Genomic DNA, 24,572 nt, shown 5'->3' on the forward strand with positions numbered 1-24,572 from the left:
CTCCCTATCCTCTCTATCTGCTCTTTTAGACGTGCCAATTCCCTCACAGTATCAGCCCCAGCAGCCTGATTGTCTGTTCCCCCATCCAACCTGCAGTTAGGACTGACCCTAAAATCTAAATCATACTCCTTATCAGGGAGATATTTAGAAAACTTTTCTCCAATGCTGCTTAAAGAACAGCGTTTTAACCATTTTCCTTGGGTCTCCTTTTCAGGAGGCAGCACCAAAGGGTCTGAGGGGGCTGGATTCAAGCCACAATCTCTCTGCCATTCTGGATGATTCCTCAACGTGAGAAACATATCAGCATACATCACCTCATCCCATTTCTTCTCCCGCCTTCAAAACAACAGTAACTGTAACAATGTGTTGTAATTCAAGGTTCCATTTTGTGGCCACTTTTCTTCAGAGTCCAGTTTGTACAATGGCTACCACTGATTACAGTACTTAATCAAATTCTCCCTGGTCAGTGTTCCCCCAGGGGGCTCACCAATCTTCCTCCAATGTTGCAAAATGCAACCAAGTGGGGATTGTTCCAGAGTGCCCTTTTTAGATTGTCCACTGCCCATCTCCAAGTAGTAGACCCAAAATGTTACAATACAAATACAAATACAAAACAATTATTTATCAATAAACTCAAGTCAAATACCAAATTCTGGAATACCAAATAACCCACCCACTGTGCTGGAAGATCCACACGTCTTATATGGGCAGGATGCCCAAAAGAATGCCTTGTTGTCAAATGGGGTCTTACCTGTCTCCCAGACTGGTCCGAGGGTCTGTGGTCTTCTCCAGGAAAGTACTGGTGCCTGCATGAAGATCCAGAGACCCCTTGGATCCACGGGAGATCAGGCAGAGCATCCCATCTGGAGTTGCCAAAAATGGTACTGAAATCAGCCAGACAGAAACTTTCTAACACAGTCTGAGTATTAGAAAGCAAGCATTCTTTATTGCAGCACTGGGCACTCGGGGGATCCTTCCTCCGTTCAAGTGCCACGAGTGCTGGGTGAACAGAGATTTTAACACACGTTCTGATTACATATTCATCAGCTATTCCCACTTCCTTGACTTTCTTTGACACAGTCACACCCCTTATTGGAAGTCCTGTATGGTTCTTTGGCAGTCTGTCTTCAACATCTGTTGTCCTTTTTTAGGTGCTGTTCCTTGACCTGTTCCTTGACCCCTGCATTTGAGTATTCACAATATCATTGTTTTGCATAACTTCACCCTTGCAGAGCTGAGCTGATGTCCTGCTCGCGTTTGGCATGGCTTCTGTTTGCCTAAGTTACATCCTTTATCTATTTGTCCAAGGCTGTGCTACTCTGTTCTGCTGTCCTTGAGAAAAGTGCTGTTCTGTTTTACTGTCCTTATCAAAACTGCTAAATCTCATGGACTGCTCAGAACATAGAGCCAAAGTGCTGGGGGCAGCCCCTGCCAAGGATGGACCTCCCCAGTGCATCAGACAGAAGGCTGTAGCCAGGTGGGGCCAGGCTCTTCTCCCATGGAACAAGAAAAAGGACAAGAGGAAAGTGCTGAGAGTTGCACCTGGGAAGATTTAAACTGGCTGTTTGGAAAAGTTTCTTCACTAAAAAGCGTTGTCAAACATTGGAACAGATTGCCCAGGCTGTGGTGGTGTCACCATTCCTGGATGGATTTAAAGAGGGGGGTAAATGTGACAATTGGGGCACGGCTTAGTGGTGTGATTGGTCGTTTTGTGTTAACGTTTGTATTTGATGACCTGAGAGCTCTCTGCAGACCTCATTCTGTGTTCCCTTCACTTGGGGATTCAGGACCCCACCACTTCCACAAGACAGATCTGACACTGACAGGTATGTCAGGGCAACTTCCCACTTGGGGACACGCACGAACACCCAGGGATAGCCACGGAACAGCCACGGGCACCCACGGACACGCAGGGACACGCAGACTGCGGTGAGCATTGCTGGCCTTTATTGGCATCGCCAGCCCCGCGCCACGGCCGCGCTCTGGGCGCTCCCCGGGCCGTACGAGGCCGAGCCCCGCGCTCGGCTCAGCGCCGGCGGCGGCGTCTGCGGCTGCCGCGGCGGCGCCGGCGGTACCCGGAGCGGCGGGAGGCCCGGCGGCTCCTGCGCACGCCCCGGCGGCGGGAGCGGCGGCGGCGCCGGCTGCGGCTGCGGCTGCGGCTGCGGCGGGAGCGCCGGCGGTAGCGGGCCATGCTGGCGCGGGCGGGCGCGGGCGGGCGCGCCCGCTTTTATAGCGCAGCGGGGCAGCCCGCTGGTGACGCCGCAGCTGCCAGGGACCGACATCAGCTCTGAGGTCACAGTGCTCCGAGGGGAGTCTCCTGTGAGGACAGAGCTTTGCAGAGCCACATCGCCAGTGAGGTCAGAGCAGACCGGGTGGAGCCCTTTGTGACACGAGAGCTTGGAAGGACCAACATCACCAGTGAGGTCACAGTGGACAGGGATGGAATCCTTGTTACACCAGAGCTTCCCAGAGCTGATGTCATCAAAATGTCACAGTGGTCGTGGCAAAGCCCTGGTGGATCAGGTGAAACTCTGATGGCAGAACTTCACAGACCAGGGGAAGCCCCTTGTGATACCAGAGGGTGGAATGAAAAACATCACCAGTGACATCACAGTGAGCAGGGTGGAGATGCTTCTGACGGCGGTGCTTTGCGGAGCTGACAATCACCAGGGAGCTCAGAGGGGCCACGTGGACACTCCCGACCGCACCTCCAGAGTCTCCTGTGCCGGGGCAATGCCCGGCAGGGACCAAGATTCTGTAATTTGAAAAGTGTCCTTGTTGTTCCCAGGGCGGATGCCTGGCCTTGTAATTGTGCCAATGAAAAAACTGCTGCCAAAACAGATGGCAGACAGAATTCCTCCCTGGGTTTGGAGCCTGACTTTGTCTGGACAGCACCAAGGGGACCCATTTGATTGGGCAAGTAAAGCACAACAATCACACAGCCCCACAAACTGGTGCAAAGTGTTCCTTTGCCCATCACCCTCAATCCAGGGGGGCTGCAGAGAGGACAAACTCTGACTCTAAAACAAAAAGGGAAGAATCTTGTGCAGGGACTGGCCTGAAAGGCCCGTGTGTGATGGCCTCTCCCAGCGAGGCAGAGGAGAAGCCCTGTGAATAGAGACCAGGGCCTGTCAGCTGAGGAGATGTTCATGGGCAGAGCCATGTGTTGGATGCACAGAGCACACCCGGGCTTGCACCAGCCGGCCCTCAGGCTACCAGAGAGTGCTCTTCCCATGGGACAAGAAGTGCTTGAAGTGCTAATGACTGCAAATGATGCCAACAGCCCGAGGCAGGAAAGGATGTAGGGACAGCAGGGCCCTGGGTTCTCCAGAGCAGAGGGTCCTTGTACCCCACTCTGGAGGGAGAGCAACTCCAGCTCCTTCCTGCAGCTGTGGGGCCAGGCTCCATCACTGGTGTTTTTGAGGAGCACAAACACATTGGTTTCCAGAATCATGGAGACTTGGGAAATGGACCTGGCACTGTGGGCAAATGCCAGTGGGAGTGGATGGGGTTGGAGCAAAACCTTCCTTTCTGCTTCCCTGCGGCAGGGGCACAACCCACACGGGTGGGAGACTCTCCCTCAGGGCTGGCCACCCATCCCCCAAGTCCTCCAAATGCCAGCACTGCCCAGGCCAGGGCAGTGAGGGGCAGAGGGGTCATCCAGTTGCAGGCAGCCCATGCTGACTGCTCCCAGACTCTGCTGCTCCCAGGAGACCTTGGCAATGTGTCGGCAGCAGGGACGATACACAGGGCCATGAATAGGTGACACAGGTGACCAAGGGAGAGCACCACGGAAATGCAGGAGTTTCAAACACGAGAGTGGTAATTCCTCTTCTCTCCCGGACCCCATGTGGTCCTGCCTGTGCCACAGGCTGAAGGGAATGTACTGGGATTGGTGGTGGCTGCAGAGGACAGAGAGCTGCATCCTGTGCAGCCTGTGCCTCTCTGGCCTGCATGTCTTGGTGCAGTCCCTGCAGCCTCTCCCAGATGAGGACACAGCGCTGCTGACCCACAGCATCGGCAGTGCTGGGGGTGCCCAGAGCAGTGAGGAGCCCCAGAGGCTGCCACACTTTGGTAAAGTCAGGGATGAGAAGAATAGCCCTATGGCCAGAGCCAGCCCCAGCTCCAGCAGCTCCAAATCCAGCAGTTTCTGGGAGAGGGTTCCCACCAGCAGCCCGGCAGGCTCCAGTGTGGAGGAAGAAGCTAGTACCTCAGAGGCCAGTCCCCCCTGGAGCTCCCAGCTGTCCCTAACCTGTGTCCAGCCCTGCAGAGAGGGACCAGCCCCAGGAGAAGCTGAAGCAGTCAGTGGTGGCAGGTCCCTGTGCCCAGGGCAGCATCCACAGCTCCTCCCTTCCCAGGCAGAGTAGGAACCACTTGCCTGGGCAGTCTTAGCACACGTAACCTAAAGAGAGCAACGTGGACACGCAGAAGTTGAGAATAAGAAACAATATTTTCTTTTTGCTCCTGGCCATGTGCGCCTGCAGAGGGGGGAACATCCCATTGTGACATCACTGGTTGGTGGAGGGTGACATCACAAGTGGCAGACTGTGAGATCCTGCATTGCTGATTACACTTGGGCACCAGCAGAGCCTGGGCCAGTCTGGCCCAGACCTTGACTTCTGATGAGCAAGACTGAAAGGTCTGGAGAGTGAAGCCAGGCCTTGCCCAGTGCTGGCTGCAGTGCTGGGGGCTGCCATCAGAGAATTCAGCAGCTCCCAGTGCCCATCCCAGAGTCACCGCTCCAGTTTCTCCGCCCTGCCTGCTTGGGCCATCTGGGCTCGGCAGGTGCAGCGCCGAGGGTGACAGCCCTGTGCCCCTGCGGGGACGCTGGGGCAGGTAACGGGGCCCAGGGCGACACGAGGGTGTCCTTGTGCAGAGGCCTGAGCATTTCTTGCCTTTCATTCCTTTCCTTGGCACAGCCAGTCATCATGGCCTCGCCCTCCTGCAGTGTGGGACACCAGCAAGGAGGAGCAGCTCCTGCTCCTCAGCTAGCCCTGATGATCTGCAGAGCACAGCAATGGCCACACGGACAGACAGCAGCTGCCCCATCTGCCAGGAGCTACAGAGCTCCATCCTGCGGGAGCTCTGCCCCCACGGTCCGGACGCAGCCATCCTGCTCCTGAGGCTGCAGAACTGCCTCGAGGAACACACGGCACCACTGCTCCATGGCCTCAGCAGCGTCATTGTGGGCCGCTGCAGCAAGGAGCCCAAGAGGCGGCTGCGCTCCCGTCGTGCCAGAGAGAACAACAGTGCCATCTCCAGCAGCTCCAGCTGCACCAGCTCCCGGCAGAGGACTCCTGCCAGTTGCCCCACAGGCTCCAACGCGCAGGAGGCAGCTGGAACATCACAGACTGGCCTCCAGGGGAGTCACAGCTGTCCCCGACCTGTGCCCAAACTCACAGAGCGGGAGCAGCCCCGGAGGAGCCAGCAGGGGACAGGTCCCCGTGCCCAGCGCCGCATCCACAGCTCCTCTGCTCCCGGCCAGAAGAGGGACCACTGCCCCTTTTAAAACTCCGATGCAGTGCCTGATTATTTTCTTACATCACATTGCAATTCTGGAACTGCAAGGAGTTCCCTCAGGTGGAATAACAGACAAGGAGGGTATTGCAGATGTGTATGGGAATACTTCCCTCGTGTAGCTGACTGAAAAGCAACTGCTGTAATGGAGCTGAAAGGCAGCTTGGTAAAATTTATTTCAAACTCTACATGTAATAAAGTTATATGTAGAGGAAAAAGATGAGTATTGCCAGAGAGTCTTTGTAATGCTCTCCTACATACTTTGTGCTGATGGGAGGAATTCCTGTGGTCTTTTTTCAGTCCCACAGTTACAAAGAATTCTATAAAGCAAATGGCAACTGAGTATTTTCAGCTCATGCAAAAGATACATTAAGCAAAATAGCACAAACAGGTACATTTCAGCTGCATTTCCAAAGCAGGTGGTTTACTTTAATGCTGACAGCTACAAAGGAAGAGGAGATGAGAGGATCTGTGTGCTAAACAAAAAACCACAAGGAAACTGTGCAAATGCAATCTGTTCCTCCCTCAAATGAATATTCTCATATTCGAAACAGCACTGGAGATTGAAGCCAAAATTTCAAGTAATTATTTTTCCAATCAGCTGTGTTAAAACAGTAAGAGCATTATTGGTCTGGCTTACTGAGTGTCTGAATGAATGAACAGAAAATTTGCACATTCTGACATCACAAGTATCCCAAAATATTACTTCCTTGAGTAAGTCAGACAAACAAGCAGGTTTGAGTTTGGTATTTTTTCTGTCTCTAAAAGAAGCTAAAAGTACTCACAGCTTTGCTTACTCAGTTCAAGGCAAACAGGTTCAGAGGGGACACTTGGCTGAGGTCACAGATCCTGGATTCTGAGCACTCCCAAAAAGATGTCCTTGGTTGTCAGACTTACAACAGAAAAAATGCCATCAAACTACAAAGGGAAATCAACTGAACTCAGACACTGCTTCACCCTCTATTAAACCACAATGCTACTCCCTACCCTTCTCACTGGTACAAACACAGATACACTGACAGCCGTGGTTGCAGAGAAATGAAAAGGAAAGCTGCCAGTGCCAGTCACCTCATCATGATGAGAGAGCAGTCAGTGTTGGCAGAGTTGCTCTGCATTTAGGTCTCCAGTCATCACCTCAGCTTGCTGTGTTCAGATTCCACATCTCTGCCTCCTGGGCAAGGCAGCCTCACACACCCTCTGAGCTGGGAGTTATTTGAACGGATGGGCCTGACCTTCACAGCTTCCTTGGAGCTGAAGATGTAGCAGGGTTACAGGCAAATGCAACCTGTTGAACGTTCTTTTTGACTCCTTGCAACAAAAGGTCTGTCATGAAAAAATGCTTCTTATAAAAATGTCCTAAAGGAAGTGAGTTACGTGTGTGCGTGTGCTGGGATGTGGGCAGGAGCTAGACAAGGAAAACTTCTGTAAATTTTCCATTCAAGAAAACTTGTATAAATGCAGCAGCTTACACCAACATAGTACGGGCAAAATTGGCAGAAGGTCATCAGGTGGTTTAGTTCATCTGCTCTGAGTCAGGTTGTTACCAAAACTCAGTAAAATAAAACTCCTTTATACCAGTGTAGCATTAAAGAGCAGGGATCCTTCATTTGACCAGATGTTTGGGGGATAACTCCACGTAGCCTCATGGCAAGTACAGAAAAAGCTACTGTTGATAGACTAGATTTTACATCCAGATTCACTGATTTTCCTGGAGTAAACATGCATATGATTATCATCAGCCTGAAATCATTAACAGGGATTCCCTCTCCTTTGTGCATGTGCTCTTCTGTTCCTGGTGGTCAGTGATCCCCAGTGATCACCTGACCACCTGGTGAAATGGTGCTACTTCCCAGAAAGGAAAAAGTTGGCATAACTGAGCTGGTTGCTCCCCCTTTCTTCTTCTGAGCCAATGTTTAACGTGGTCCTACAGAACGAGCATTTTACAGTTCCACAGAGCAGTGGTTTTTGAAGAATAAGCATTGTATTAACCCACCAGGTGTACACACAGTTCTTCATCTGGCAACAAGGTCAATCATACCATGATAACTCTAATGTCTAATTTCTTTGTAATGCTGCAATTCAATCAGAGGTCTGATGTGGTTTGGGGGTTAGTTGGCCTTTTCTTTGCTCTGGTTGTTTTGTTTGGTTTTTGGTTTGGTTTGTTCTAGATAGTTTGCATTGTGTTTTGATTTATTTTTAAAGAATACGGTATTTTTGAGGGATGATATATCTTTTGAAAAAGCAGTATTTTTTCCAGAAACCTGTCAAAATGGAGAAGTAGTTAACAGAAGCGAGAACGAGGTCAGGATTTAAGTTCCTAAACCGTCAGAAAACTGCTCACCAGAAGATGCTCTGCTGTAGCCTTGAGCGAGGGATGGCTCAGGCCTGATAGCTGTGTTCTAAATGACAGCATACTCCCAGCCAGTAGGAATCATGTAATTTTTCATCACATATTTACTGACTTATTCATGCAGTTAAGGAGCATAGTTCATTGCCTTACTATAAATAAAAGATTATGTTTTGTAGATGTTTGCCACACAAGATTAGCAGTCATACATTTTGGTGTAATTCCGCTGGAATGATACTCTCTTGCAAAACTGTCTCAGCATGGGGAAAATCAATTTATTCTCTGTTTGGACAGTGCTGAACAAAGACAAGTATTAGAACAGGTTTTCTCACCTCTTCATCAGGATGAAATTTTGAACTATATTTTCTTTATCATATGCACATGACATCTGAGTTGTTCTGTATCCTTCAGTGAGGAATCCACCACTGGTTGAAAACAGCACCTTTACAGGTGATTTTGAGCAACTTTACAGAGCAGAGATGGGCGGGCTTGCTCCTCTCTCCTCCCAAAGCAGGGACACCTCTTGGGTAGGATCTGCACCTCCAGCTGCACTGGAACTTTCCTGGCACGCCTGTACATAGCTCTTGCAAAGTGCATGCTTTGTCAGTGGAGGCTGCTTAGGTCAAAAGAACTGGTTAAGGTTTTTTTCCGTGGGCAGAGGAACTGCCCATCATCTGCTTCATCAGAATAAAGGACCAAGTCTTTGGCTTCCTTCAGTGTCACGAGTGTCTAAAACTGAAGAGATTCCCCCAAAAAGCAAAGAGTGTTTGGAGGAGTGTGGTGATACCCATGGGTCCAGGGTAAGATACTGCTGTCCAGAGCCCCAGCCCAAAGTGTCCCTGGAGCTTTTACACATCCTCTGCCTCCTCTGGTAGTGCTGCCCCATGTCCCTGAGTAGAGCAGGAGGGATTCCAGGGATTCAGGAGCACAAGGAGGCAGAGCATCAGCTCCTACTGGTATTTCCACTCCAAGGGAAGTGCCTCAGGCCAGCATAAATTTTGCAGCTGTGACTTCACAGGTGCTGGTGGCAGCCTCTGTCACCAAGCAAGAGCATCTGCACGGGCAGGATGGTGTAGAGATGCCTCTCAGAGAACAGAGAGGACACTTTCAAACAGTATCTGACAGAGGTGATGAAGGGCTGGTAAATTACATTTGGATGGGACAGATGATCAAAAACTCTGTATGTGAAAATAAGAGACAAAATGAGTGAAGGGAGAGGGAGAGGGAGAGGGAGAGGGAGAGGGAGAGGGAGAGGGAGAGGATAGAATCCTTGGGAATTCTGATTGTATCTACAGGGCATTTTCTGACAACCTGAGTCACTACCTAAAGCCCCTGGATTTCAGAGCAGTGAAAATTCAGGCTGTTCAGATCCTGGTCATAATGGCCACACACAACTTCTCAGCTTCTCAGCATGTCTGCAGCTGCTGACACATTGGTTTGGGACAAAATCCTCGATTGTCGTTGGAAAACAAAAGAGAAGAGGAAGTTTCTACCTGTTGGAAGGTCTCCTCTGTGAACCCTGAAGGGCTCTGCCTTTTCCTTTCTCAGCAGCAGCTCAGTAGCAACAGCCAGAGGCAAAGAAAGACACGAGAGGGTGTTTGGCTGATGTGTGTGACAATTTAGCAACACTTGTGAACAAGAGCTGTGTCTGTTCACATTTCAATGGCAAGTCCTTGCTGAGGATGAAGAGCTGTGTCACTTGTGCTTAGCTTACATCAAAGTAATGGCACAGAGGGTTTTCATCCTGCAGATGTGACCTCTGTGATGACAGTCTGTTCATCTTGCACGGAGCTCTGTACTCACAAGGACAGTGTTACTTTTGCCAACAGACCAGAGTTTGTCAAAAAAATCCAGGCAAAATTACTTCTTAAATTAACATTTTCCTTTTGCTCTCAAACCAATGGTTTAACTGTAATAGTTCATAGGAATGAATTTGCTTCCCTGCTGTCCCCCAGCGCAGGTGCACATTCCTACCACATCCAGGTAGCAAGGCACATGGCACAGCCTTTGTTTCCACTGGGGAAGGTCTCTCAGCCCCAGCAAGGCAGAGGGACTTGCAGGAGCTGCTGAAGCCCTTTCTGTGCTGGGACACTGTAAAGTTCTGCCAGGCTAGATCAGCATGAGGCCTGCAGGGCTTTCCAGCAGCTCTGCACCTCTGGCCGTGTTACACAAGTGCAGAAAGCTCAGTGGAGCTTTCCCAAGGGCTTGCCCAGCCAGCCAACGTCCTGAAAATGCATCTGCTAAAAGCAGCACACGCCTGGAACATCCACAGCTGGGTAACTCGGAGAAATCCATCGGCCAGCGTTCCCCTGGAGCTGTTCCCCTTTTCACCTCTTCCACAGGGAACTTGTTCTGGATCTTGGAGTTATTGACACAGTGGATTGAGCTATCAAAGATCTGTGGTTTCATTGCCCTGCTTTACTAAACTGAAGGGTCTGCTGGCATGCTTGGACATTTTCCCCCAGTTGCCTTCACTCATTGCCAAAGTCCTCCAGTATCATAATGTTTACCTCTGCTAATTGCTTTGAGTAACACAGATCAACACCCATTCCAATTAAAACTTTAATTGATGGGAAATTGCTACAACTGCACTGCTAATACATGAACTATCAACTTCAGTCTAAAAATGTCTTCAGATGACTACAACAGCGGTTACAATAAACAAACAAACAAGTGTCAGCTAGGACCGTGCCCGGAGGCGGCATCGGTCAAAAGCCCCTAAATGCTCAGAGTGGTGACCACTTTCTCTGGAAGAGCTGGGGAAGCCTCCTTACCTGGGAGCAATCCAGAAGCCCCTTCACTTGTCCTTGAGGGGTCTGGAGAAAGCCAGAAGAAGGGACACTGAGTCAGTATCAGCTGTGTGCACAATTCCCTTGGCAGCAATTATACTTCTCTCAGGGACTATAAAATCCCAGATCCTCCCAAGTAGGCTTAGAAAGAAAAAAAACCCAGCAAGGTCTGGGGCTTTCCCAGAACAAAGACCTTGTCTATTTAGGAGGCTCTCAGCTCCCCATTCCCTTGTCCTGCAAACCACTACAATGGCCTACCTTGCACTTCTTTGGCAGGAAAGCACTGCCAGAAGCCTCACTGCCAGGTCCTTCCCCTCTGCACACAAGTGACAGATGCTCCAGCTCTCCCTGCACATGACTGACCCCACCTCTACACGGACCCAAAGATTTTCAAACCCCACACCACCCAACTCTCCCAGCCCCCCATTTTCCCCCGGTCTCACTGCTCAGGTGGCTCAAGGGTGGAAGCAGCAGGTCCCTGCTCAGGATTGGCTCCAGGTGCGGCTGGGAGCAGCTGGAAGCGGGGCTGGGCAGCTCCAGGCCGCCTGCCAGGCTCTCCTCATGGTCCCTCTTCAGTCTCTTGGTGTCCGCAGGGACCTCGGGGCAGCAGTGGGGGCTCTGCACGAGGCGCTGTGGCCCCGCAGCGTTGCCGCCATCGTCACCCCCAGGGCCGGCCCAGGCTGGGAACTCGGCCCCTTCTTGCCGTGCAGGGCAGCGCTCCTGGCCAGGTACAACGAGCAGAGCTCTGGGCAGCACAGAGGACTCTGGGTCAGTATCAGCCCTTGGGCACCTTTCCCTAGGGCAGCAGCTGTACTTCTACCGGGGACTGGGAAAGATGGCTGCAAAGGCAGACCCTCACCTGGCATTGGAGGCTGCTCCCTAAGGAACAGCAGTCGTTCCGGCGTGTTCCAAACTCAAAAGCTTTAAAGTGTCCCCATAAAGTCTCAGCACTTGCAGTGCAAGTAGCACCCATGAGAGCTTTAACCACAGACAGAAGCAGCCCACACAAAGAACCCCAGCCCTGCTCTTTCTCTGTGCTGACAGAGCCCTCAGTCCTCACTGAAACGGCTGAAGCTGAAGGGTGCTGTGAGCCGAGTCACGAACCAGCTCCGTTCCCTGGGATTGAGGAACTCCCTCTGCAGCGAGACACAGCTCTGCCAACTCTGCCATCAGCTCTGGGAGGAACAGCTGGGAGGGAAAGAGCTCCACACAAGGACTGCAGGCTGCACCAGCTTTGCTCTGGAATGCAGATCCAAAGTGCTCCCTTCTCTCCTTGGAGCTCTTGTTAATCTGGGCTCAGGTTCTTCCTTTAGGTACTGGATTTGAGAAATTTTTGGCCTCAGCTGTTCTGCTGCTTGTTTTTCTCCTGTGTCTCAGGTTACCAGGTTTTGTGATTTGAGGCAAGAAGTTTGGACTTTTGCACTGGCTTCAGATTTTGGTGGGCTTTTTCCTGTTGCTCCAACACTCACCTCACTCAGTGCTGCCTGCGTAGTGCTGTCACCCTGCAGCAAATGGATCCATGGCCCTCAGCTGGAATGGGGACATCGGGGTTATGACACAACTCCCACAAGGTCAGGTTCATTCACTGCGCTGTTGCCACAGCAGAGGACTCGGGGTCAGTGCCTCTGCAGGAGCGTGGGGGACAGTGCTGGGGAGGTGATGCCGGTGCAGGATTTCAACGAAAGGCCCAGGAAGCACCGACCCTGCAGACAGGGACTGAACTCTTCTCATCTCCCTTCCTGCCCGTCAGGCTCAGAGCAGCCCTCTCAGAGCCCTCTCAAGGAATGTGGGCTCTCCCCTTACCAGGCTCCTCTGGCTCCAGGGAGCTGGTCCCATTGCTTGTGCTGCCAGGCAAGGCTGTCTCTGTGGCAGCTCTGTTCACAGGCTGCTCTCCTGAATGCTCAGGGACAACACTGACATCCTCCTTAAAAGAGAAAGAAAAACAAGTCCAGCAAAGGTCACTCGGTATTTTCTTGGAATCACTTCAGGCACTCAGTAACTCTTCTTCCCCCCTCCCAAAGGATGTGTAACACCAGGGGAACACTGGCCTGATGTCCTCACACTCTGACCTGGCCTATGCCACGAGCTGTAAGGAATCCTCCAGCAGAAATCCAGGTGCTCTCCTTGTTCCCAGCACAGGTGAGCAAGGACAGATCTCACTCCAGGCACTGCCCAGGGCTGCGTGCTGCAAACCCACACACAAACCACACGTTTCTGCCTGGGAACCTCAAGCCCACCCCACCTAATTGCTCAGACGTGAAATTCTAATGTGCTGCTTCTTGGAGCCCTCTGCTGCTGCTCCATAGTTTGCAGGCAAATGGGCACTGAAATTGGGTATTTATTTCCAGGAGCATGTGGCAAAAATCTATAGGGTATAAAACCCCAAAATCTGTAACCAAGTGTAACACTGAGTTATGTTTCTGTTCCACTGAGGCAGTAAAGGCCCAAAGTCAAGCAGCTGGAATTCTCACTATGACCTTGTCATAGGTTAGCAAGCATAGTCCCGGAAGGGATGTCCTTGCTAAGGGGTGCTTACAGTTTCCTCTGGGACCTGATAGAACCTATCAGCTGGCCAGTTTGAATATGGACAATTCTTTAAGCCACTTAAAGTTGTGGCCGCCTCTGTGATCCACACTTAAGAACAGGCAAACCTCCCCCCCCAGGCTCTCTCTCGTTTCCGGCGCTGGGACACGGTGGCTGCGGGCCCCGAGTGGGGGCCAGCGGGCCCGGCCAGGCCCTGCTTGGGCCAGGCTGGGCCGGGCCACGGCCATCCTGGAGCCTATGGACCTGTTCCAGCCGTGGAACCCCCCCCACTGCCTTGCCGTGGGCAGCCGGAGCGGCTTGGCTCTCCCCCCCTCTCCACTGCGATGAGAAAAATTCAACATTCCAGCTGCAAAGCTGCAAGGCCGAGGTGAGATTAACCCTTTTTATTGCTGTGAAGAGCTGAAAACCCTAGGGAAGAGAGAGAGGAGATGCTTTAAGCTGAAATTCTGTTGTGAAGCTATGATATATCAGAGTATCCTGTTGTAATTCCATGAAGATCTGGGGGGTGGAGTGTTCAACTCGTAAGCAAAAGCACCTGCGCTGAGATAGGCAGATGCTGCCGCAGCTGTAATTTCATGAGAAGTTTGGACAGGGAGAGATGGATCAGATGAGGACTTTTGCTCCAAATGGGAAAGGAGAAAACCTCAGTCCCTAGAGATGAACCTGATGAGGAATTTTGCTCCAAATGGGAAAGGAGAAAACCTCAGTCCCTAGAGATGCTCCCAGAGATAGTCCTAACAATGAAGATGAGGAAGACCCTTTGCTCCCAGGGAAGGAGAAGGGCCTCTGGTTTTGTTTCTGAACGGCTCAACCTTAAAATTGTACCCCAAAAAACTTCAAGAGTGGACCCTCGAATGCGGGAAAACCAATTGCTATCTGTGTGTGACCTTGAACAAGCTGCAAGTCGGGGGAAGGGACTCACATGCAGGCAGAGAGACTCCTCTTCCTAAATGGACTGAACAATATTTGGAAGTGGGTGGCTGCCTCGTTGTGATACTGTTTTCATAGCATGAGCAAGAAGAGACTTCTCTTTCTAAATGGACTGAACAAGGTTATTATGGCAGTGGTAAACAGACTGAACATCTTAAGGGTTGTCTTTTTACATTGTCAGTGGGAGAAGGGAGGAAGGTGGGGGGAGGAGGAGAGTTCTGAAGGTGGTATAATTTTTTTTCCCTTCTTTTAGGTCTGTTAATAAACTTCTTTCTATTCTTTCAAGTTTGGTGCCTGCTTTGCATTTCTCCTAATTCTTATCTCACAGCAGATAAACAGTAATGAGTATTTTAGACCAAACCACTACAGGGGCCGAGGGAGAAGCTGTGAAGATGGGGCAGCTGGAACCCCTCTCCCTCTAGTTCTGCTTCTAGATGTTTATAGTGACACCTATCAAGCTAAGGTTTTCATTCTAGAGGCCGCTCTTTCACATGCTCTGTGTCAATGGATAATTAGGTACGTCTCTTGGTACCTGTCAAGGCATCTGCTGCTTTGTCACCTCTATCCCCACTCTGCTGCCTCTGTCCCCATTGCCTTGTCTGCTGTGCCACCTCTGTGCCCTGTGGCCGTGCTGGGGGCTGGGCTGGCGGCCAGGCCCAGCCGAGCAGCGCTTTCAGTCGCGGTCTCGGCTGCCCACATCTGAGCGTGAGAAAGAGAAAGAGAGCAGGCAGGAACCACCGGTGGCGAAGCAAAAAACAGGGTGGGAGCTGCAGGAACAAACGGTGGCGTGGGCTTTGGCCACGGGCCCTGCCCGTGCTGGGGCCGCTCAGCGCGGCTGCCCCGGGCGGCACAGGGGCTGTCCTTGGGCAAGGCAGCTGTGCCGGCAGGGCCCGGCAGCGGTGCCGGCTGTGCCGCGCTGCCGGGGGCTGCGGGACGGTCCGGCCGGGGCTGCGCTCGCCGCAGCCTGGCCCGCTGGGCCTGCAGCTGGCCCAGCCCCGAGCTGTGGCTGGCTCTGCTCCTTGCCCGGCCCTGGGGATGCTTGGGGAGCTCTCCGTGGGTGCATCGGAGTGCTGAGGGCTCGGTCTTTGTCTGGCCCAGCTGGAGGGAGCCTCCTGTCCCTTTGGTGCAGAGGGAGAAGACCCGGCAGTTGGGTTTCTGGCAGTTGCCTCCTGCCAAGGAATTGCAATGGGACACTTTTCCAGACTGTCGAATGAGTAGGGGAGAGCTAAGTAGACAAGGAATTGGTTGTTATAAAGCCCCAGTACATGTGGGGATTTCTTCTTTCTCACCCTGCTTGTGAGGATTTGAGCTTTTCTCTTGCCTGACAGAAGTGCAGTTGCTGCCAAGGGAAACATACCCAAGGACCAATAGTGACTCAGCCTTCCCTTTGCTTCCTTTCTTCTTTCCTCTCTGCTCCACAGCTCCCTTAAGCCAGAACCTTGGTGCTGCCTCACCTGAGGATTCAGAGCTGCCTCTAGGCCCTTCCAGCACAAGTCCAGGTTCTCAAGAGCGTGAGGCTTTCCCAGCAACTCCCAGGAAAATGTTTGCCACCTCCAGACTTCTTGAGGATTCTTCAGAGGACACACACAGATTTCTACACCAGCCTGAGCTCATCATTCCGCTGGTTCCTGTAGACCATCAAAGCCTTTTTGTGGCACTTCCAGAGAGCAGAAGCTGCACATTTTTAGAGCAGCACACCCAGCCTACAGCCCATCAGGTAGGGAGAGAGTTTGTACCCTTGCTTTTCAGGAAGATCATGAAAAGTGACCATTTGAAGTATTTTCCTGCAGTGCTCTGTCATGTGTACATCTCGAGTGTGAATCAGACAGGAATTGTCAAGTGAACTGGGAAGCAGGACCATGAAAACAAAACCAATCTCTGTCTGCTTTTGCTGTCCTTCCTCCAGATTTGGAGGGTGTTCTGGCCGTTTTCCAGGCAGCCTCTCTGTAGGGATGAAAGGGAGAGGCAAAAACCATTGGTCCACAAGCGGTCAGTGTCAAGTGCACCCCCATCTTCCTTGGAATGAAGTCCAGCTAGGATGCTGATAGGATATTGCAGAGGTTGCAGATTGTCTCTCCTGCAAAGAAGGCTATTAAATTTCAAGGAGCTCTGTGTGTCCCCAGAACAGCTGCAGCTGCAGAATACGGCCTCACCCACAAGGTTGCTTTTTACAATACAATCACAGTTGAATTTTAGCATGTGTGTCTGCAGATCTGGGCTCTTCCTGGGTGCATCCACTTTCTGTGGTCTGTTGGGATGAGAAACTCAGAAGCAGCCACATCCAAAAGCTGCTGGGGAGATAGAAAAGGCTGAGATTACAAAGTCTTTGTATGTAGATCAGTTTTACAATCCATCCTTTAATATACCTACCTATCATCAATTAGAAGAAACACTGTTTGAGAGGAAGAAATCAGTCTTCCAATCCCCTGGGAAGTTGGAATACATTTCTGGAATTGAGTTTGCTGTGTGCTTCCTGTGATGGTTGCTGCAAGGCAGCAATAGAGCTCTGTGTCCCAAAGCCACATTCTGGAGCCTGACCAATGTGTTTGGATTCCTGCAGCCACACCGGGCAGTTCAGCCTCCAGTGCTCCACGTGGCAGTGCTGGTTGGGCAGCATGGACGGCCTCCAGCTGGGCTTGGAATAGTCCTGGGCAAGAGGAATTGCCACCCCTGGATCTCGACCTTGTTCTTGAGACACTGGAGGAGATGCTGTCACCATCCCTGCCTGAAAGGTCTCCCTGTGCTCAGGTAACTCCATTGGGTGGGAATGAACGGGGCTGGGCTGAGAGCTGTGAATGTTGTTGCATGGCTGAGAAGCAAAGGCTTCTTGGATTAAGCTTTGAATGGACAAGGAAGGATTTGCTTGGTCAAGCAAGATTCCAAAAGAAGAGGGAATGGAAAGTCTCCCCCCTTAGTGAGGATGAGAGGCGTGAGCCTGTGGTGGCCAGGTTTGGGTGCTCCTTTTGCTGGGAAGAATCCCTGGTGCAGGGGCCTTTGTGGTGATGAAGTGGAAGCTTTGGCAGCTTTTGGACTGTGTTTGAGAAGTCAATCTTTGTAGAGAAATTGCTGAGTGAATGTACATGCACAATCCAAGCTGTATTAGTGAACTGTCCTTGACTAGAGAAAAAAGAGAGGAGCAATGCCGATGTGGCAACCCGACAGGATGTGGCGGAGTGGGATGCTGACCATAGAAAGAGAAAGACTTATGTTAGTCGTGTGCATATTAAACTGTAACCAATCACTTGCTATTAAAGGCCGCATCAACAGTAGCTGTAATCCAATAGTATGGAGCTTGCTTATGCGTGCTTGGAGAATTAGGGTATAACTATGGGTCTGACAATGGAATAAATGGAGTTCCATCATATCTCTATGAGAAGTGTGGTTCATCCTGGCAGATCTCTGGCTATTAATCTTCTCCACTGTTGAAGGCCTTTGGGGCCCAGACTTCTTTGTTAGGAACAAGGGATGAAAGTGTGTGAGCAGTGGAGCTTTTAGGGGGCAGAAGTGTTGGTTTTGAGGCCCCATGACTTGTGTGATTGGTGAGCAGGACAGTGATGATGCTGGACATGAAAGGGTTAAGGACTCCTTGAAGCCCAGGGGCTGCTTCTGTGTGGAAGAGCAGTTCAGTCAGGGACCATGAGTCCTTGTGTTTGCCAGATTCCCTCTTTGACTTAGGAATCCCCTTCCTCTTAACCCTTGCCTCTTCCCAGCCTTGCCTGGAGTGTTCAGTTCCTGTGTTGGCACTGGCCTTTTTGCGTATTATTATACAACTTTGCCAAAGAATTTCTCTGTTTTGTTTAATATGCAGACCCACCGCCTGCTGCAGATGTATTAGCCAGGAAGGGCAGAGTCAAGGTGGAGTGTGGGATTTTTTGGGATCCCCAATATCTCATTGCCAAGTGTGATGAGCTTTCGTTTTCTGTAAACTCAGACACAGCAGTTTTCAAAAGCATTTTCTTCTTCAAGAGAAGAAAATGTGGCAGGCTCTGAAGTTTTGTACCCCTGGAGTAATTCCAAGAAAACAGTGAGTGATATTTGAGTTTCTGTCTTTCTGGTTTTCTTTCAAGGGGAATATTAATGTTGCCCCTGAGTCTTCAGGAGGGGAGGCTGGGAACAGGGCTGCAGCAGAGGGAGCTTCACCTGGCACCATGAGCTGAGGGAACAGTTCCCCAGAGCCCGAGGAGCCTGGTAAGGAGAGAGCCCACACTGGTTTCGAGAGCTCTGAGGCGGCTGCTCTGAGCCTGCCTCTGGCAGGAAGGGAGATGAGAAGAGTTGAGTTCCTGTCTGCAGGGTTGGTGCTCCCTGGTGCCTTTCGTTCAATTCCTGCCCTGGCACAGCCTCCCCGAGCCCTGCCCTCCACGCTTCTCCAGAGGCACTGACACCGAGTGCTGTGCTGTGGCCAGAGAGCCGTGAATAACCCTGACCCTGTGGGAGTTGTGTCACCAACCCGGGTGTCCCGATGTGGTTCATAACCCAGCTCACAGCACCCTTCAGCTTCAGCCGTTTCAGTGAGGTGTCTCTGTCAGCACAGAGGGAGAACAAGGCTGGGCTTCTGTGTGGGAAGAAGCTGGGACTGTCTGAGCTTCAGGCTCTCGTTGGTGCCATTTGCACTGCGGGTGCTGAGACTTTATTGGGAGACTTCAAACCTTTGGAGGTTTTGCAAACTTGGAATGCTCCCTGTTCTCTAAAGAGCAGCCTTCAAACTCCCAAGTGAGAGTCTGCCTTTGAGGCCATCTTTAACAGTCCCTCAGAAGAAGGACCATTGCTGCCCAAGGGAGATGTGCACAAGGGCCAATATCGGCTCAGTGTTCCCTTTGCTTCCCAGATTCCATCTGATTGACCTCTCCAGGAGGGCTGTCCTGAGTGGGAGGAAGAGACAGAGGGAGAGCCTGCGAGAAGATCTGGCAGGTGCAATCCCTCTGTCTATAGTGATAGTGATAGATGTGTATAGTTATATTTATCCATCTCTGTAGTTATATTTCTAGATTTATACAGTTGTATAGATATGTCTAGATAGATGAATTTAAAGATGTATAGAGGTAAATTTTTATATATATTTCTGTATATTGTTTTATTTATGTATGCATAGTTGTATTTCTAGGTCTGCATAGTTACATTTTTAAATGTGTACAGTTGCATTTATATATATGCAGTTAAGTTTATAAATAGTTACAAGTGCACAGTTATACATTCATATAGTTATGGGTATATGGAGCATTAGGTACATAGATTGATATCTGTATAGGTATAGGCAGCTTTTTAACCTCTTTCCTGCTCTTCTTCCTCTCTCACCTCTTGTTTTTCCCCCTGTGCCCCCTCTGTCCCCTCCTCCTGTGCTGGCTCCGAGCTGGCGGCCGGGCCAGGCGGAGCAGCAGCTGCAGCCCCGGTGTCCCTGGAGCGGTGGGAGCTGCCGGTGGCCGCAGGCCCTGTGCCCTGAGGAGCTGCTGGAGGACGGTGAGACAGAGGGGGCTGGGGAGAGGTGACACTGAAGGTGACACTGATGTTGAGGTGCTGGTGGGGCTGAAGCGATGGTGGGGGAGCAGAGGGGAATGGTGGGGATTGAAGGGACTGGGAGAGCTGAAGGGAATGGTGGAGCAGAGAGGTGTGGAGGAGCTGCTGGGGATGGTGGGGACTGAGGGGACGGGGAAGTGGCACAGGCTAAGGGGGGTGTTAGGACTGAGGGAGCTGGGAGGACTGAGCGGAGTGGCAGGAACTGAGGGCTCTAGAGGGAGCTGAGGGGACCAGTGGGGCTGAGGGAACTGGGAAAAGTGGGGAATGAATGGTGGGACTGAGGGGTAGAAGTTCCACAAGGGAAGTGGCACAGGCTGAGGGGGATGGCAGGTCTAAGGGGACTCAATGGGTGTGAAGGGAGTGAGGGGGGTGAGAAAAATTTGAGGGTCTGCAGGAACTGGCAGGACTGGGGGTTTGCTGAGGGGATGGCAGGGCTGAGGGGATGGAGGGGGCCAGCAGGGAGCACGGAGGGGTGTGGGCCTGTGGCTCTGCCAGGCTGTGGAACCAATTCTAGAGCCTCCACTTTTGCCACAGCTGCCCTGAAGACCTTCAGAAGAGCCGGAGAGAACCAGCAGGGAGAAGCTGAAGGCCGCCAGCAAGAGCAGCGAACGGGGACCTGCTGCTGCCGCCCGAGACCCTGGGTGAGGCCCCAGGGCCGCTGAGGCAGGGTGGGCGTGAGGCTGGCGTGGGCTTTGGCCGCGGGCACTGGCCGGCTGGGCAGGAGCGGGCCCTGCCCGTGCTGGGGCCGCTCAGCGCGGCTGCCCCGGGCGGCACAGGGGCTGTCCTTGGGCAAGGCAGCTGTGCCGGCAGGGCCCGGCAGCGGTGCCGGCTGTGCCGCGCTGCCGGGGGCTGCGGGACGGTCCCGCCGGGGCTGCGCTCGCCGCAGCCTGGCCCGCTGGGCCTGCTTTTTCTTTCTAACCCTCCTGGGGAGGCTCTGAGATTTCTCTTCCCTGATGGAAGCGCAGGTGCTGCCAAGGGAAACGTCCCGATCCTGACTCGGTGTTCCCTTTGCTTGCCAGGTGTCCCATCTGCTGTCCCCGTCCAGGAGAGCTGCTCTGCACGGGAGGAAGAGACCGAGGGAGAGGCTTTGATGATGGGGCGGCTGGAATCCCTCTTCTTGTATCTCTGTTTAAAGATGTATGGACTTGCTCATAAGATAGTGATCATTACATGGATATTTATATGTAGGTTGCTATTTGTATAGGCATATTTGTATATGTATGTTGTTATATTTATGGGTGTATGGTATGTATATATATACATATATGTTTGTAATTATATATATGTGTATATATCTATCTAAGTATATATGTATGTCGTTATATCTGTGTTAAGTTCTGTTTCCTATGTATACTGTTTTCTAGGTATCTATTTCTATTGATGTAGTTATAGGTATATGGCTACTTAAATAGGTATAGTAGTATTTGGTTAGGTATATATGTCTATTTTTATATTTTTCTATGTATATTGATCTATTTCTAGGTGTAACTATATTTACATATGTGTTGAGATGTACAGCTATATATTTGTATTGATTTAGTTGTATGGATATGTAGATTGGTAGGGTTGCCTATAGATAGGTTTGTTGTATGTATCTATTTATAGATATAGTATGTAATATCTAATATTTAATCTATATTTCTATCTGTATATTGTGGTGGTTATAAATGTCTTTTTTCTATTTCAATATGTGTTTATTGAGTTATTAAATATTGAATTTTCTATTTAAATATGTGTTTATTGAATTATTAAATATGCTGTTTATTGAGTTATTGGCATAGGGCTAATTAGAGAGGGATATTGATATTTTTCTACTGATATATGGGCTGTACGCTTGTAGTAGTATGCAATAAATTAAGTTGTTAACCTTCAATTGATCTTTGTGTATAGTGAGTTGTTGTAGAGGTTGGCAATAAATTAATTCTTGTTAACGGAAGTTGGTATTTGTATATTTTTACCTTGCATTGTTGTAGAAATCTAATAAAGAACTTTTTTTAACTTGAAGTTAGATCTGTAGAGTTCTATATTGTCAGCACAGGTGTAGCAATCTGCAATAAATGACATTTGTCAGCTGAGATGAGTGTTCTGCCATTTGTGCTCTCCAAAGCAATGGGCAGATGTCGACGTGAGGACGCCTGGAGGCTTTTGGCCGTGAAAATCCCCAGCCGTGCCCAGCAGATCCCCCAGCTGCAGCCAGGCTGGGCAAGGGAACGGCACCTTTGGCATGGCAGCAGAGCCACACGTTGGCTACAGACTCGCTGCAGAGGCCTGCTGAGAAAACGGGACTCCCCTGAGCGTAGAACTGCAGCCAGGAGCCACCCGGCGAGCAGAAATCGTGCACAATGAGCACAAGAAAGAAAATGTGGCCAAACAGATGGGATGATACTGTGGGAGCCTGATTAGATGCCCTAAATCACCGCTGTCTAGGCATGTATTCAGCAACAAGAATGTGTATCAAATTCCTTCCATGAAAGATAGGATTGCACTTTCCCCTTCATTTACCTTGCTGTGCAAGTGGAAGATGTCCTCGTTACTGAGAATTTTTGCCCTTCAGCACCTCCCTCACTCACATTAATTAAAAGATTACGTCCTACAACGGGTCACCATAAATGAAAACAGCCCTGGCCTCGTGACAGTGTTTGCAAAGTCTTCCCTCCTCCTGCCCCTTCCTGTCCAAACTCTACCTGAGGTGAGTGAGAGCTCCAGGAATTCAGGAGGGTGCAGTACCACCACAGGTGGGAAGGTTTTGCAAAGCTTCCAAAGTATCAGGAAACTCTGGCTTCTTCCCCTGGAGTATTTTTCTGCTCATGAAGGATCTGGGAGGACGCTGTGCCTCCAGCTCACTCAAGTAAAGTTTGTTTTCTTCATGGCTTGAGTAGAGGAAAAAGAAAATTGTAATTTTTAAAGTGAAATTGGGGGTTTGGTGCAGCTGAGTTTGCTTCACGATTTGCTGTGGAAAGTAGAGTAAAAGCTTTGAATTCCCAACAGGAGCTGACTACCGGCCCCCACAGAGACTTGAATGAGGCCCAGGTGTGCTTGCTGCACACTGCTGGTCCAAGGGAAAAGTTGGGAAAAAATCCCCTTTTATTGCAGATGGAGCCTCTGTGTACTGTTGTCTGAAGGGCTGTCTGTGGTAAAACATGGTAATCCAGCCAGCAACTGTGGATATGGGAGCTCTAACAGCAAGCTGCTTCTCCAGAGCGAGGGACAGGGCCAGCCCCAAAGGCTGAAAGGTGTTCTGGGGACTGGCGGAGGGTACTGGAAGGCCAGGCCGTCCTTGTGCAGGGATGGCCTTCAAAGGGGCCTTCACACCTTGTGCTGCTGGCAAAGGGCAGCTGGTGGCCTTCCACAGAACGCTGCTTTTGTCCAGGTCTTGGAAATGTTCCAGCCAGCATCAAGTCCTGCTGCTCACACCAGCCCCTTTCCAAGCAGGAGCAACTTTGTGTAGGCAGCCTGACAGCGTAGTGGCAGGAGAAGAAAATACGCAGCGGAGTGTTATCAGCTCTCTGTCAGAAGCTGCATCCACAGTCCCTTATCTCTTCCAGTTGTCTCAGACGTGGAGGAAGCAGCGGTAAATCACTGATCCTGGAAAGGAAAGCGGAAGGAGCAAAGGCAGTAGCTGCTCCCTGGGGTCTTGGGAGCAGTGAGAGCCATCCAAACTAGGACCATTGCTGGGTTGTGGAGATGAGAGTGACCAAGCCGGCAATCCTCTGCATGCGACTGCAGCCATCTGTGAATAGGAGCATGGAAATCTGACCTTGTAAAACAGAAAAGGTGTCCTTGGGTATTTGCCCAAGCTTGGATATGGTCTGAGCCACCTGGGCTAGTGGAATGTGTCCCTGCCCATGGCAGAGGGGCGGGATCTAGAGTGTCTTTAAGGTCCCTTCCAACTGAAGCCCTTCTCTGTGAATTATAAACCCATCATGACAAAGAGAACACAACAAATCTGCGTTCCCTGCTACGTTATTGGAGCTTGCTGTAGTCACTTGTGTCACCTGGAGACTGCTTTGTATTTGGAGAGATTGTCATGGTCCTGCAGTATCTAGGTGTGACTTTCCCCGGTTCCGAGCGACAACAGATGCCAGAACAGGCTATTTGCAAGCACAGAATTGGTTAAGCTGCCTGTGAACCTGATGGCAGAAGTGTGTTGGTGTTATTGCAGTGTTTACCCTGGACAGGTGATAGTTGGTTTTCGTTCTGAACGTGCAATGTTCATGCACAATGCTTATGTATGCATAAATACTGGCTTTAAGTCCAAATTCCCTCTTCACACAAGGACGTGCAATCCATCAGAAATATTTAACAAGGAGCCATATTAGCTTTGGGCTTGATGGTATGGCTTGTTCAAAGTGTGTGACGAGTAATGGTAGCCCTAAGAAATACCGCTCTTGTTAATTTGGGTTTATCCTTTATCAACCCTCTTGCACAGAAATCACGTACTTACAGCAGAGACTAAATGCAATTCCTTAATACAGACGAGAATTGTGCAATCCAGGCAGATTAAAGGGGGAGTGTTCTGTTGCTGTGAAAAGACAATCTAGATAACCTGTTTGCTGTACGTCCTGGAGAAGGCTTTGCAGTTAAGAATGAAAAGGAAAAACCCGTTTCTCTTTCTTAAGACGTATCTCGAAAGAGCTTTTTGTATTACCAGAAGCAGCTACACTGATATTGACCTGCACAATTATAAACGCACAACAACCGCTTACATAACTTAACCTGGCCATGATTTTTAGCTGCAATTCCAAAATCTCAGAAAATATGTTTCTATACTGTAAACAATGAAGGAGAGCGGAAATACCAACATTTCTCATTAGCCTTTTGGCTTGGAAAGACCATTTAATTTATGCTCCCTTAGCTGTCAGCCTAAACTCGGCTGTGCAAACCTTAGGTTTGTGTTGGGCCTTATGTACTTCTTTAGCATCAGCTTAGGTGCA

General features: G+C 50.6%; 1 long non-coding RNA gene across 1 annotated transcript; it reads left to right on the forward strand.

Moving 5' to 3' along the window:
* The first annotated feature begins 19,068 nt into the window (after window positions 1-19,068).
* LOC125320165 lies at window positions 19,069-20,877 on the forward strand. Its single transcript, XR_007201034.1, has 3 exons — window positions 19,069-19,581; window positions 20,173-20,279; window positions 20,658-20,877. It is a non-coding gene; the product is annotated as an uncharacterized LOC125320165 (long non-coding RNA).
* Window positions 20,878-24,572: the final 3,695 nt, after the last annotated feature.

Source organism: Corvus hawaiiensis, chromosome Z, assembly GCF_020740725.1.
Source record: "Corvus hawaiiensis isolate bCorHaw1 chromosome Z, bCorHaw1.pri.cur, whole genome shotgun sequence".
NCBI classification, from domain to species: domain Eukaryota; kingdom Metazoa; phylum Chordata; class Aves; order Passeriformes; family Corvidae; genus Corvus; species Corvus hawaiiensis.